The sequence below is a fragment of the Nicotiana sylvestris genome, chromosome 12, assembly GCF_000393655.2.
Source record: "Nicotiana sylvestris chromosome 12, ASM39365v2, whole genome shotgun sequence".
NCBI classification, from domain to species: domain Eukaryota; kingdom Viridiplantae; phylum Streptophyta; class Magnoliopsida; order Solanales; family Solanaceae; genus Nicotiana; species Nicotiana sylvestris.
The window spans coordinates 11068253-11079771 of NC_091068.1; positions in this window are offsets into that span (position 1 = coordinate 11068253).

Sequence of the window (11519 nt, forward strand, 5' to 3'; positions counted from 1 at the left end):
GCACATGAGATGGAATGTACAGGCTGAAAGTGAAAACTTTGAATAAATAATGTTTAGTTCTAGCCTATAAATAGGAGGAGTTGATATAGAGAAGGGGACTGGAAAAAGTTCAGAGAGGAAAAATTTTCAGAACTTAAAAGGGAGAAATAGGCTAATTTTTCATAACTAAAAATCAGTCTTTGAGAGCTAAAAACTGAAAGTGAGGTCCTTTTCTTTACTACTGAAATCAGAACTTTGTTACTGCCTCTGTGGATTGCGTTTAGTGTTACTGATTTTCAGTTAGGCTTTCCGGGGGTTTTTTTCAGTTTGGTTCTGACCATTGTTACACTAGTTATTTCTGGTTTTGTTGTTGTTATTTGCTGTGGGATTCTGTTGCTGTGTTAGTACTGCTGCTGACTCATCCTTCTTTTGTTCTTGTACTGCCATTTCCAGGTACACATTTGTATACACTCGGCTTGAAGAGAAATGAAATATTAATCAAGCTTTGTTCCTGTTGAATTCCTCATGTTTAGATTCGTGTTTGAATAGAATTTTTTCTTTCTTTGTATAAAAATGTAGTTGACTGATCAATGAGTAATGGGGTTGCATATGTATAACTTCTTCATCTAATAATGTTAGTTTAAATTAATCAAAGAATAGTTAATCTGTTTTTGATATTATTGTGTGTCAATCTCATGTTCTAGTGTTATTAAATAATAGAATATAGAACGAAAGCAATCTCTCTCTGTACAAACTCGATTGCAGTTTTCCATTTGCATTAATCTTAAACTAATAACTAATAAGTTACGTCTTTTTCAGCATGTAATTAATTAAGGGATTTTCTTTTATTTTAGAGACGAACTTAATAGAAAAAAAGTAGTCACATAGGTTCATCCTTTTAAATAAAATGAGACGAGCCTCGCCAAATAAAACGCACAGATTGCGGAGCCCTCAATAAATGTACATTTAATCACTTAGACTTCGGGAGGAGCCGTTTAGCAAACTTCACGGCTGTCCCCAAATAATAAATACGCTAATCGCTTTAGGCGCGATTTAATTAATTTTACCTTCTTAAACTCGGGTGCGCATTTCATGCGACCCAAATCCAAATCCCAAAACATTGAATAAAACTGTGTTCCGGATTGCGGGTGCATTTCATGTGACGCAATCCAAAGACATGTTTTTAAACGATGTTCACATTCTTTTAAAAAATATAATAATAAAAGCGGTAAAGAGTTAAAATTTGCACATAAGTTCATATTTGTATAAAATCAGATAATCAAGCCGAATATGACAGTTGAGCGACCGTGCTAGAACCACGGAACTCGGGAATGCCTAATACCTTCTCCCGGGTTAACAGAATTCCTTATCCGGATTTCTGGTACGCAGACTGTAATATGGAGTCATTCTTTTCCTCGATTCGGGATTAAATTGGTGACTTGGGACACCCTAAATCTCCCAAGTGGAGACTCTGAAATAAATAAACAAATCCCGTTTCGATTGTCCTTTAATTGGAAAAAACTCATACGCCCCTCGCGGGGGCGGAAAAAGGAGGTGTGACAGCTCTGGCGACTCTGCTGGGGAGATCTGTAACCTAGAATCTCTGGTTCAGGGTTCAGAATTCGAGCTTGGAATAATTTTTGTATTCAGCTTTATCAGATTTTGTTACATGATCTGTGCATACTGTGCTAACTAACTACTTTTACTGCTTTGATATTTTGTGAACTGTATATAAACTGTGCCGAAACCCATCTCCTCTCTGAGTCTTCTGAATTGTGAAGAAGGGTGTACGGTGTACGACTTCTTTTCAGTCTAGTGTCAAGTCCCAATTTAGAACGAGGTTTGGATAAGTCGCAAAGCCGGTGAAGCTTCTGTATTCCCGGACTGTCGCCTCCTCCTCGGCTCGAGTTGTCCGCTCGGGTAAGCCATGTCTAGAACAAACACCCAGATTTTGAACCTAGAATAACTCAGCCGCATGCCAGATCCCTAGTAGGAACGCTTGTTTGCTTCATGTGCATTTTGACTTAGGGGACTCAACACAGGGGTTGGGTCCGTTTAGGGCTAGCAACCTGAAACGGAAAGACCATCCTGATGCATCCTAATTGTTTTCTGTGCATTTATTTGCTCTGGCCTGGATGTTGACCGGTTTTTTTGAATTTCGGGAATGTTAGAAAATTAAGAAAAAGAGAAAAATAACAGTTGGAGAGTTAACTAATGGTTTTGAAAAAGAAAACAATGCCCAAGTACTGTCGGAACTCTGGAAAATAAAAAAAAAAGTTTTATTTTTGGTTTGTTTTACTAAAAAAGAAAAAGAAAAAAGAGCGAAGAAAAAAAAAAGGGTTGTTTTTTTTTTGTTCGAAAAATAGGCTGTTATATTGTTTGTTAAAAAAAAGGATTTCTTTTGGAAAATAGGTTGTCTGTTGAAAAAAAAAAGGGGGTCTTGTTTTAAAAGTAATGTTTTTTATATATTTTTGCTTATGAAATGTCAAAAATGAAAATGAAAAAGAGTCCTATTTTAAAATAGTGCGGTTAATTAGCCCGAACTACGCTGGTTTGATTCTCACCGGATGTGAGATACGTAGGCACCCCTCATTGGGTCCAACCCCACCTTTGCTAAAATAGCCAAAAACAAATAAATAATAAAAAAAACATGTCAAAATTTTAATTCTGTCATAAATAAGTCGGGTGATGTTGTTTTGTCAAAAATAGCCAAATGTTCCCTAAAGGGACGCCGGAAGGCTGACTTTGTATAAACAGTCACCTTGGGTCATTTTTTAGGATTTTGGTCCAGTTGACCCACACAACTTTAAAATCTTTGTCCCCGAGACGCTGAAAGGCTGTGTTTGCAACAGCAGGTCTTTTATTTTAATTTTTTTAAAAAAAAACAAAAAAAAACAAAGAGTCAGCGGTCAGGTGAATACCGTTTGGATTTTTAGTCAAAATAAGCCGAACCAGCTTCGGCAGTGTCTTAAACCGTTCTTACCGAAATAGCCTTAGAGTATCTTTTAGTTGTCGAAAGGCTATTTTCGTAAAATAACGGACAAGTTTGTAAAGTGTCATAAAATAATCCTCCCCGGTCTCAAAATTCATGTGAAATTTGGAAGGGGCCACATTTGCAAAAAATAACCGTTTGGTTGCATTTGTCGAACAGAGAAAGGGAGTTAGCCGTTTGTTTTTGAGTTTGTAAAACTTTTGATTAGAATATGTGGGTCGTTTGATTTTCAAGTTTGTAGGTCGTCTTTAAACCTTTGAAACCCAGTTTATTTTATTATGAAAATTGATAATTCCAAAAAAAAATATAAAAATAAAATACAGGGGTTCCCAAAGTACTTTAAAGGGGCAAATAAGCGAGCTGGGATGACTTCATGTGTTTGAAGCAAAGCATGTTAGAAATGGTTAACTGCCTAGGAGCATTGCATCCCCAATGTGCTATCATCAAACCTGTTAAACTCTAACGCTAACAAGTTTGTTGTTTTCCACAAATACCAGACAGTTAGTTTGTTAGAGCGTACTGGAACCGTACCATTATCAAACAAGATCGAAAGGTCCTATACCAGAAAGCATGACTGGGTCAGATAACAGCGTTGAGTCAGAAAAGACAGCCAATCAGATGCTGAAGGAAGCCCTGGAGAAAATGGAAAATATGAGGCTGGAAATGAATGAGATGCAGATAGCCTTAGCTAGAGCCCAGAAGGGGAAGGAACTACCCGTTACTCATACCCTCCAACCAGTACACACGCCGGAATACCCCTCCACCAGCCCTTCAACGAGTTTCCCAAGCCATCACTACTATCAGGGAAGAGAGGTCTATGATCCCCAAGCTCCACCACCTAGTCAAAACCCTAATCCACCAAATGTTCCCGTCTTTGTGGCACCTCCCCCAGCCCCATTGCACAGATAATCCAGTGAGCCACTATTTCAGGCTCACGACACACAATATTACCCCCCTGAACTCACATTCAAAGCACCCGAGCCGCATACCTATAATCCCCACTTTGAAGTCCCGGCAGAGATTGAAAAGCCGGCTAAGAGCCCAGAGCAGGACGAAGTGATATGGAAATTTAAAAGCCTAGAGCAGTCCTTCAGGAACATACACGGGTTAGGCAACCAGGTCAGCATGGCCTACAAGGATCTATGCCCTTTCCCTGATGTTCAATTACCAGCAGGGTTCAAAATGCCCAAGTTCAATTTGTACGAAGGACATGGCGATCCTATGGCACATCTACGGGGCTTTTGTAGCAAGATGAGAGGGGCAGGCAGCAAAGACGAGTTACTGATAGCTTATTTCGGTCAAATCTTGAGTGGATCGGCACTGGAATGGTATACCAGGCAGGATTCCAGCAGATGGTACACTTGGGATGATCTGGCGCAGGCTTTCGCGGGTCACTTTCAATACAATCTCGAGATAGTCCCTGACCGTCTCACATTACTGAGGACCGGAAAGAAGCTTGGGGAAAGCTTTCGTGAGTTTGGTTTCCGCTGGAGAGAACAAGAAACCAGAGTTGATCCTCCCATGAGAGAGGGAGAAATGGTGGACTACTTCTTGCAAACACTGGATCCAACTTACTTTGGTAACTTGGTGACGACGGTTGGAAATCCTTCAATGAAGTAGTAAAGATAGGGGTCATGATAGAGGAGGGTCTGAGGTCTAACAAAATCCAAAATTACTCGGCGCTCAAGGCAACGACTCAGGCTATTCAGAGCGGCACGGGAGGTGCGCTGGGAAGGAGGAAGAAAGAAGAAATTGCCACGATTGAGGCAAGCAGTTGGTCCATGTTCGGCAAACCATACTACAACCAACTCAGACCCCACAGGCCAAACTACCCATACAGCCCACCACAGCACTACTATCCACCCAAAGAACCACACTTCTCCGTGCACCAAGACCAGACATACACTCAGCCTCCGGCTCGCCCGCAATGGCGTGTGCCGGCTCCCCAGAACACACATGCACCACCGCAAAACACCTATCCTCCACCAAGGGCATACAGAAACCCTCCAGGGGTGGGCTTTCGGGGAAATCAAGCTGCTAGAAATGACAGGCTACAGAGACATAGAGTTTTTACTGAGTTGGGAGAAACCTACACCGCCTTGTTCCACAAATTGAGGCAATTAGGTTTGGTTAGTCCTGTCGAGACTGGAGGACCAAATCCTCCATCCCAAAATTTGGACCGTTCAATAAGCTGTGAGTACTGCTCAGGAATGCTGGGGCATGATACCGAAAAGTGTTAGAAGTTAAGGCATGCAATACAAGATCTTATTGATGCCAATAAGATCGAAGTCCAGACGCCGGAGGCGCCCAACATAAACCAAAACCCATTACCAGTACACCACGAAGCTCACATGATCAAGCTGGTATACGAGGGAGGAGAGCCAAAGAAACCCTCACAGACAGTGATGACAATCCAAGCCACTCCGAAAGAAGAATCGACCGGTGTAAGAGCGGACATACAGTTTGTGGGGCCTGAGGCCAAAACCAACAATTGGACGGTTACTCCTCTTCCTATCCTGGGGGAGTCCTGGTAGTAGGCTTTGATTTTTGCTTTTTTGTTTCGGATTATTCCGGGGTGTAATCCAACTCTTATTTTGTTTTGTAAAAGTGTGAACCCTGTTATCCCGCAATTTCAATAAAATTCTTTTCTTTTGTCTCGTTTTAATTTTGTTTTGTTCTTTTTCTTTCTGAACAGTTCTCTTTTTACTGGTTCTAATGACATGGCATGCACAGCAGATCTTCGACCTAGTCTAATAAATCAATCCGACTCCGACTTAATGATACAAGAGATCGATTGTGACGATGAGTCTGAATATGACGGGGATGAAGCCTTCGAAGAAATAAACCGAGAACTGTGTCAATTTGAAGAGAAACCCAAGCCTAATCTGAATGATACGGAGGCTGTGAATCTAGGGGATGCAGATAATGTCAGAGAAACCAAAATCAGCATCCACATTAAGCAAAGGGCAAGTTCGCCCCAAATTGGCAAGGGCTTTATATCGTGACCAGAGTGTTGTCCAACGGTGCTTTGTGTCTAACAGATATCGAGGGAATGTGTGTGGACATGGCTATAAATTCTGATGCAGTCAAAAGATATTATGCGTAATTTCTTTAATTATGGTGGCTATTGGTTCGTTCATTTGTATTTAGTACTTATTGGATAATGAAATGACGGAGGCAATTCTTTCTTCTATCCAAACACTTTTAACCTTTGCTTCCCCTTTTTGAGCCTTAAGTTATTCTTTCATACCCCTCTTTTGGAATCACTAATGGGAAAAAGATATGAAAAAGAAGATGAAAAAAAATTAAAAGAAAAATGAAAAAAAAAAGATAAAGCTCACAAGAAAAACAAAACCGTGGGAACTACGTTTGACCTGATTCCTCAAAGAGGATACGTATGCGCCTCACGGCTCGGTCATAGTATGCATAATATGCATAGCTCAACATAGTGTAAATATAAAATTCCCCAAGCAAGAAAACTGGGGCAGGAATTATGTTTTTGAATATCCAAAAAGGGTTTGATTCCAAGAGTTGTAACACTTCACCCGTCAAAGTTAAGTTAAATATTTGACACACAAAACCAACATCGGTGCCCAAAAAGACCTCCTGATCAATATCCGAGAAGTGCCAAGCCAGGCCAATGGAAGCCGAGATTAATACGCTGATCTCCAGCAAAGAAGAGGGTCATAAACTGGAAATGAATTGATGGCCGAAAAGAATATCCGAAAGAGAGAGTCATATCGGCAACACTCCGATCACCCGTTGAAAGATAAGATGAGAGAGTCTTAATCGGTGAAAACCTTTGCGGGTACCATAAGGCGATGAAAGATGAGAGAGATAAAACGAGAGAGTCTTATCGGTGAAAACCTTCACAGGCACCGTAAGGCGATGGGAGATGAGAGAAAAGAGAGAGTCTTATTAGTGAAAACCCTCGAAGGGCAGTGTAAGGCGACAAGACAGACTGGCAATAGGATCCGCATCTGCGAAGAAGTGGGCACCTATCTATCCCCAGCAAGTAAGGCCATCAGGCAGGTTGATGAATACAAATAGACTGGGTCGGGAATCTGTAGTGCACGACATGATCATAGGGACCAGTCATACCATCCAGATAAGTTCTTTCCTTTTCTTCTTCCTCCCCCAGCATTTGTTCAAAAAGATTCTTCTCTTTTTCTATTTTTTTTCTTTCCAGAAATTTGTTTTGAAAAGGATTTTTCAGAGTGTATTACCATGGGCCAAAGTGGTACAAAAGCAAAATACGAATGGGACAGGCCAAAGATGAGGCAACAAGACAAAAGGCGTTTGTTGCAAGACCAAAGGACAAATTGGCTGAGAAAGTTAAGGGGGACGTGAAGAAAAGCGAAAAACGACGGATAAGGGACTTATGGACCAAGTTCCAAGAAGATCCCTCAGCAGAACGTCGATAGATCATAGACCGAGGTCCGAGGTGGCCAGACACCACAGAAAGGGGGAAGGGGGCAGGGAGAATTGATCCGCCGCAAGACAACCCTAACAGTCTTGTCCCCAATAAGGATATCCCCAGGTGATAACATCCTATGCCCTGCAGTTCTGGGAAGGAATAAAACTTTTAAGAGAGTAGTTTTGGAATTAAAGAGGACTCCCACAGCTCGTTCTGAAACAAGAAGGCGGGGAAGGGATAAATGGAAAACCATCCTCAGCAGACATATCATCCCCAGCAAGCGATATTATCCCCCAACCAGTTTTTGGGAGCACAGAGCAAGGAAAAGGGAAAGGAACAATCATACCCCAGCAGGAGTGACACGATCACTCACCATGTTAAAGCTAACAAGATTCTCTTTGATTTCTACAGGAAAATAACGGTTGATGGTGGCGGAAAAACACGCCATAAGAAAGGTCACCAAAACCGGGGCAGAAAATTTTCTGTCATTGTTCAAAAAATTTCTCGGAGGAACGAGGAAACAGATTCATATACATTTCTGTCTTTACATTTCTGTTCTAGGTCGCCCACCAGTATAATGCGGGAATATATTTCTGTCTTTTCATTTCTGTTCTAGGTCGCCCACCAGTATAATGCGGGAATACATTTCTATTCTAGGTCGCCCACCAGTATAATGTGGGAATACATTTCTGTTCTAGGTCGCCCACCAGTATAATGCGGGAATACATTTCTGTCTTTTCATTTCTGTTCTAGGTCGCTCACCAGTATAATGCAGGAATACATTTCTGTTCTAGGTCGCCCACCAGTATAATGCGGGAATACATTTCTATTCTAGGTCGCCCACCAGTATAATGCGGGAATACATTTCTGTCTTTTCATTTCTATTCTAGGTCGCCCACCAGTATAATACGGGAATACATTTCTATTCTAGGTCGCCCACCAGTGTAATGCGGGAATACATTTCTGTTCTAGGTCGCCCACCAGTATAATGCGGGAATACATTTCTGTCTTTTCATTTCTGTTCTAGGTCGCCCACCAGTATAATGCGGGAATACATTTCTGTTCTAGGTCGCCCACCAGTATAATGCGGGAATACATTTCTGTCTTTTCATTTCTATTCTAGGTCGCCCACCAGTATAATGCGGGAATACATTTCTATTCTAGGTCGCCCACCAGTATAATGCGGGAATACATTTCTGTTCTAGGTCGCCCACCAGTATAATGCGGGAATACATTTCTGTCTTTTCATTTCTATTCTAGGTCGCCCACCAGTATAATGCTGGAATACATTTTTGTTCTAGGTCGCCCACCAGTATAATGCGGGAATACATTTCTGTCTTTTCATTTCTATTCTAGGTCGCCCACCAGTATAATGCGGGAATACATTTCTGTTCTAGGTCGCCCACCAGTATAATGCGGGAATACATTTCTGTTCTAGGTCGCCCACCAGTATAATGCGGGAATACATTTCTGTCTTTTCATTTCATGTTCTAGGCCGCCCACCAGTATAATGCGGGAATACATTTCTATTCTAGGTCGCCCACCAGTATAATGCGGGAATACATTTCTGTTCTAGGTCGCCCACCAGTATAATATGGGAATACATTTCTATCTTTTCATTTCTGTTCTAGGTCGCCCACTAGTATAATGCGGGAATACATTTTTGTTCTAGGTCGCCCACCAGTATAATGCGGGAATACATTTCTGTCTTTTCATTTCTGTTCTAGGTCTCCCACCAGTATAATGCGGGCATACATTTCATATTTTTGCATTCAGGCGCCCACCTGTATAATGAGAGGAATACTTTTGAGTCTTATAATGCAGATCTTGAAATCAGTAACCCACCGGAAGGTAGAAGGTTACAACAGGAATCCCCAGCAGGAAACAATAAAAATCCCCAGCACCGAAAAGCATAAGGTTGCAACAAGAGGTCCCAACACAAGTGCTAGCGCATGAGTCAAAAGGAAGAAAAGACGCGTCTTGAAAGAAGCGGCATGTGAACATTAAATTATGCCCAGCATAACAGATCTGATGAAGAGAGCCGTATCCCCAGAGGAACCACCGAAAAGCTTAATGAAGGAAGCCATATCCCCAGCGGACCGAGCAAAATGATGAAAATTGGTATTCAGAAAAGCAAAGGGCCAGAAATTCACGGAAGAAAGGCACCAGAAGAAACACAATCCGACAAGAAAGCAAGGCAGCAAAGACAAGTTGAAAATAGATAAGATCTTGTGATCCATAGGCTAGCCTAGCTTCTGATTTTCTTGTTTTCTTTTTGGATACGGTGTAATAAGGAGATCAGTAAGGCAGTGGTAACAGTATACAACAGCAGTAACAGCAGAACCACAGTTCCCCGGTAGTCCCAGCTACCAAGACTTCCCGAACTACATTGACCTGATTCATGTTTAGCCCAGGATATGTAGGAAACCTCTGAAGCAAAGGTTCGATCAAATCTTTCAAAAATGCTTCACGTGGATTACTCGGATGGGCAAAAATCGCTCACTTTATCTTTGCACGAAAACCCTTCGTGTTTTCGGGCAAAGAGGGGCAGCTGTAAGCACGTGATTTTTGCCCTATGAAAGAATTACTCCCAAAAATTCAAAATAAAACAATTTTCCTTTGTGTGCAATTTTTGTTATTTTTGTGGTATTTTTGTATAATTATTTGTATTTTTATGAGTGCATGTTTATTTGTTTTAATTAATAAAAATATAAAATATATCACATTTTCATTTAGTATTTAATTAAGTTTGTTTTACAAAAAAATGAAAGACACAAAAATAGGAATATTTTGCATTGTTAGCATTTAATGTCAAATTATGCAATTTTGTTTTAATTGGTGTTTAATTGTGTATGATAATTTTTGTTAGGAGTTTAATTGGTATTTTTGGAGTTAATTTAGTTTGTAGCTCGATTTAGAATTTTAGTTTTATCAAAAATAAAAATAAAAAGAAAGAAAAAGAGGGCTGTAAAACGTTAATATTTGAATTGAGTCTAATATAGCTATTTTGACTATTTTACCTTATTTCATCGCAAAAGAAAAATTATAAAAAATATATATGTAAATTTTAGCTTATGTATTTCTCATAAACTTGAAAAAATACAAAAATAGTACCTTATTTTTTATACTTTATATAATTTCGAAAATTATAAAAAATGTAGTTTTATTAATGTTTTGTAGTCATTTTAAACTTAAAAAATATAGAAATAGTACTTTATATTTTTATCGTTGTATAATTTCGAAAATTATAAAAAAAAGAGTTATTAACGTTTTGTAGCCATTTTAATCTTGAAAAATACAAAAAATAGTACTTTATATTTTATCTTTATATAAAAAAATGAAAATGACAAAAATAGTTTTACTTATGCTTTGTAGCTATTTTAATCTTGAAAAAATACTATAAAAAAAAGAAAGAAATAGTTTTGTTTTAAAAGTTAGTCTTATTTTTGTAGTTATTTTTCTTGCATAGGATTAATTGAATAACATCGTGTTTTATTCTCGGGTCCGGGCAAAAGAATAATATTTGGGTTCAAACTATCCGTTTTTAGGCCTAATCTTCGGACTTAACCCATAATAATCCGAGCCCACCACACGTGGGGGGACACGCGTGGGGAACACGGACGGAACACCACACACGGGGAACCCCACTGCGCATGGGGGACACATGTCTTGGACCCCTACACACGTGAGGTCCATGTTCTTTGCACAAAAACGGATGGGGATTTGAAGAGGGGGATTTGAAAATTAAAAAAAAACTTTTAAAAAGGATAAAAGGTGAAAAAGTTTGAAAAGGGGGGGACAAAACGTGAAGAGAGGGGGGGATTGAGAAATTTTAGAAGAAAAGTTTGAAAAAGCAAAAACTTTTGGAAGGAGAAGAGTGCTGAAAATTTTTGGAAAAAGAGAGGAGAGAGAACGTGAAAGAAAGGGAGAAAAACTTTTAAAACCAAAAAATGGGAAGGACTGTGGACCTTTTTCTTCGTTTGAAATGAAGAAAAAAAGGAAACAATCCAGGACTTCTGGAGGGGGCCATTGCTTTTTCTTCTTTCTGTCCAAACGATCTCGCCACTTGCTTCCTCATCGTCACCCCCCTCAAAACCTCTCCATAACCAGCCCGAACTCCCACCGTCGAAC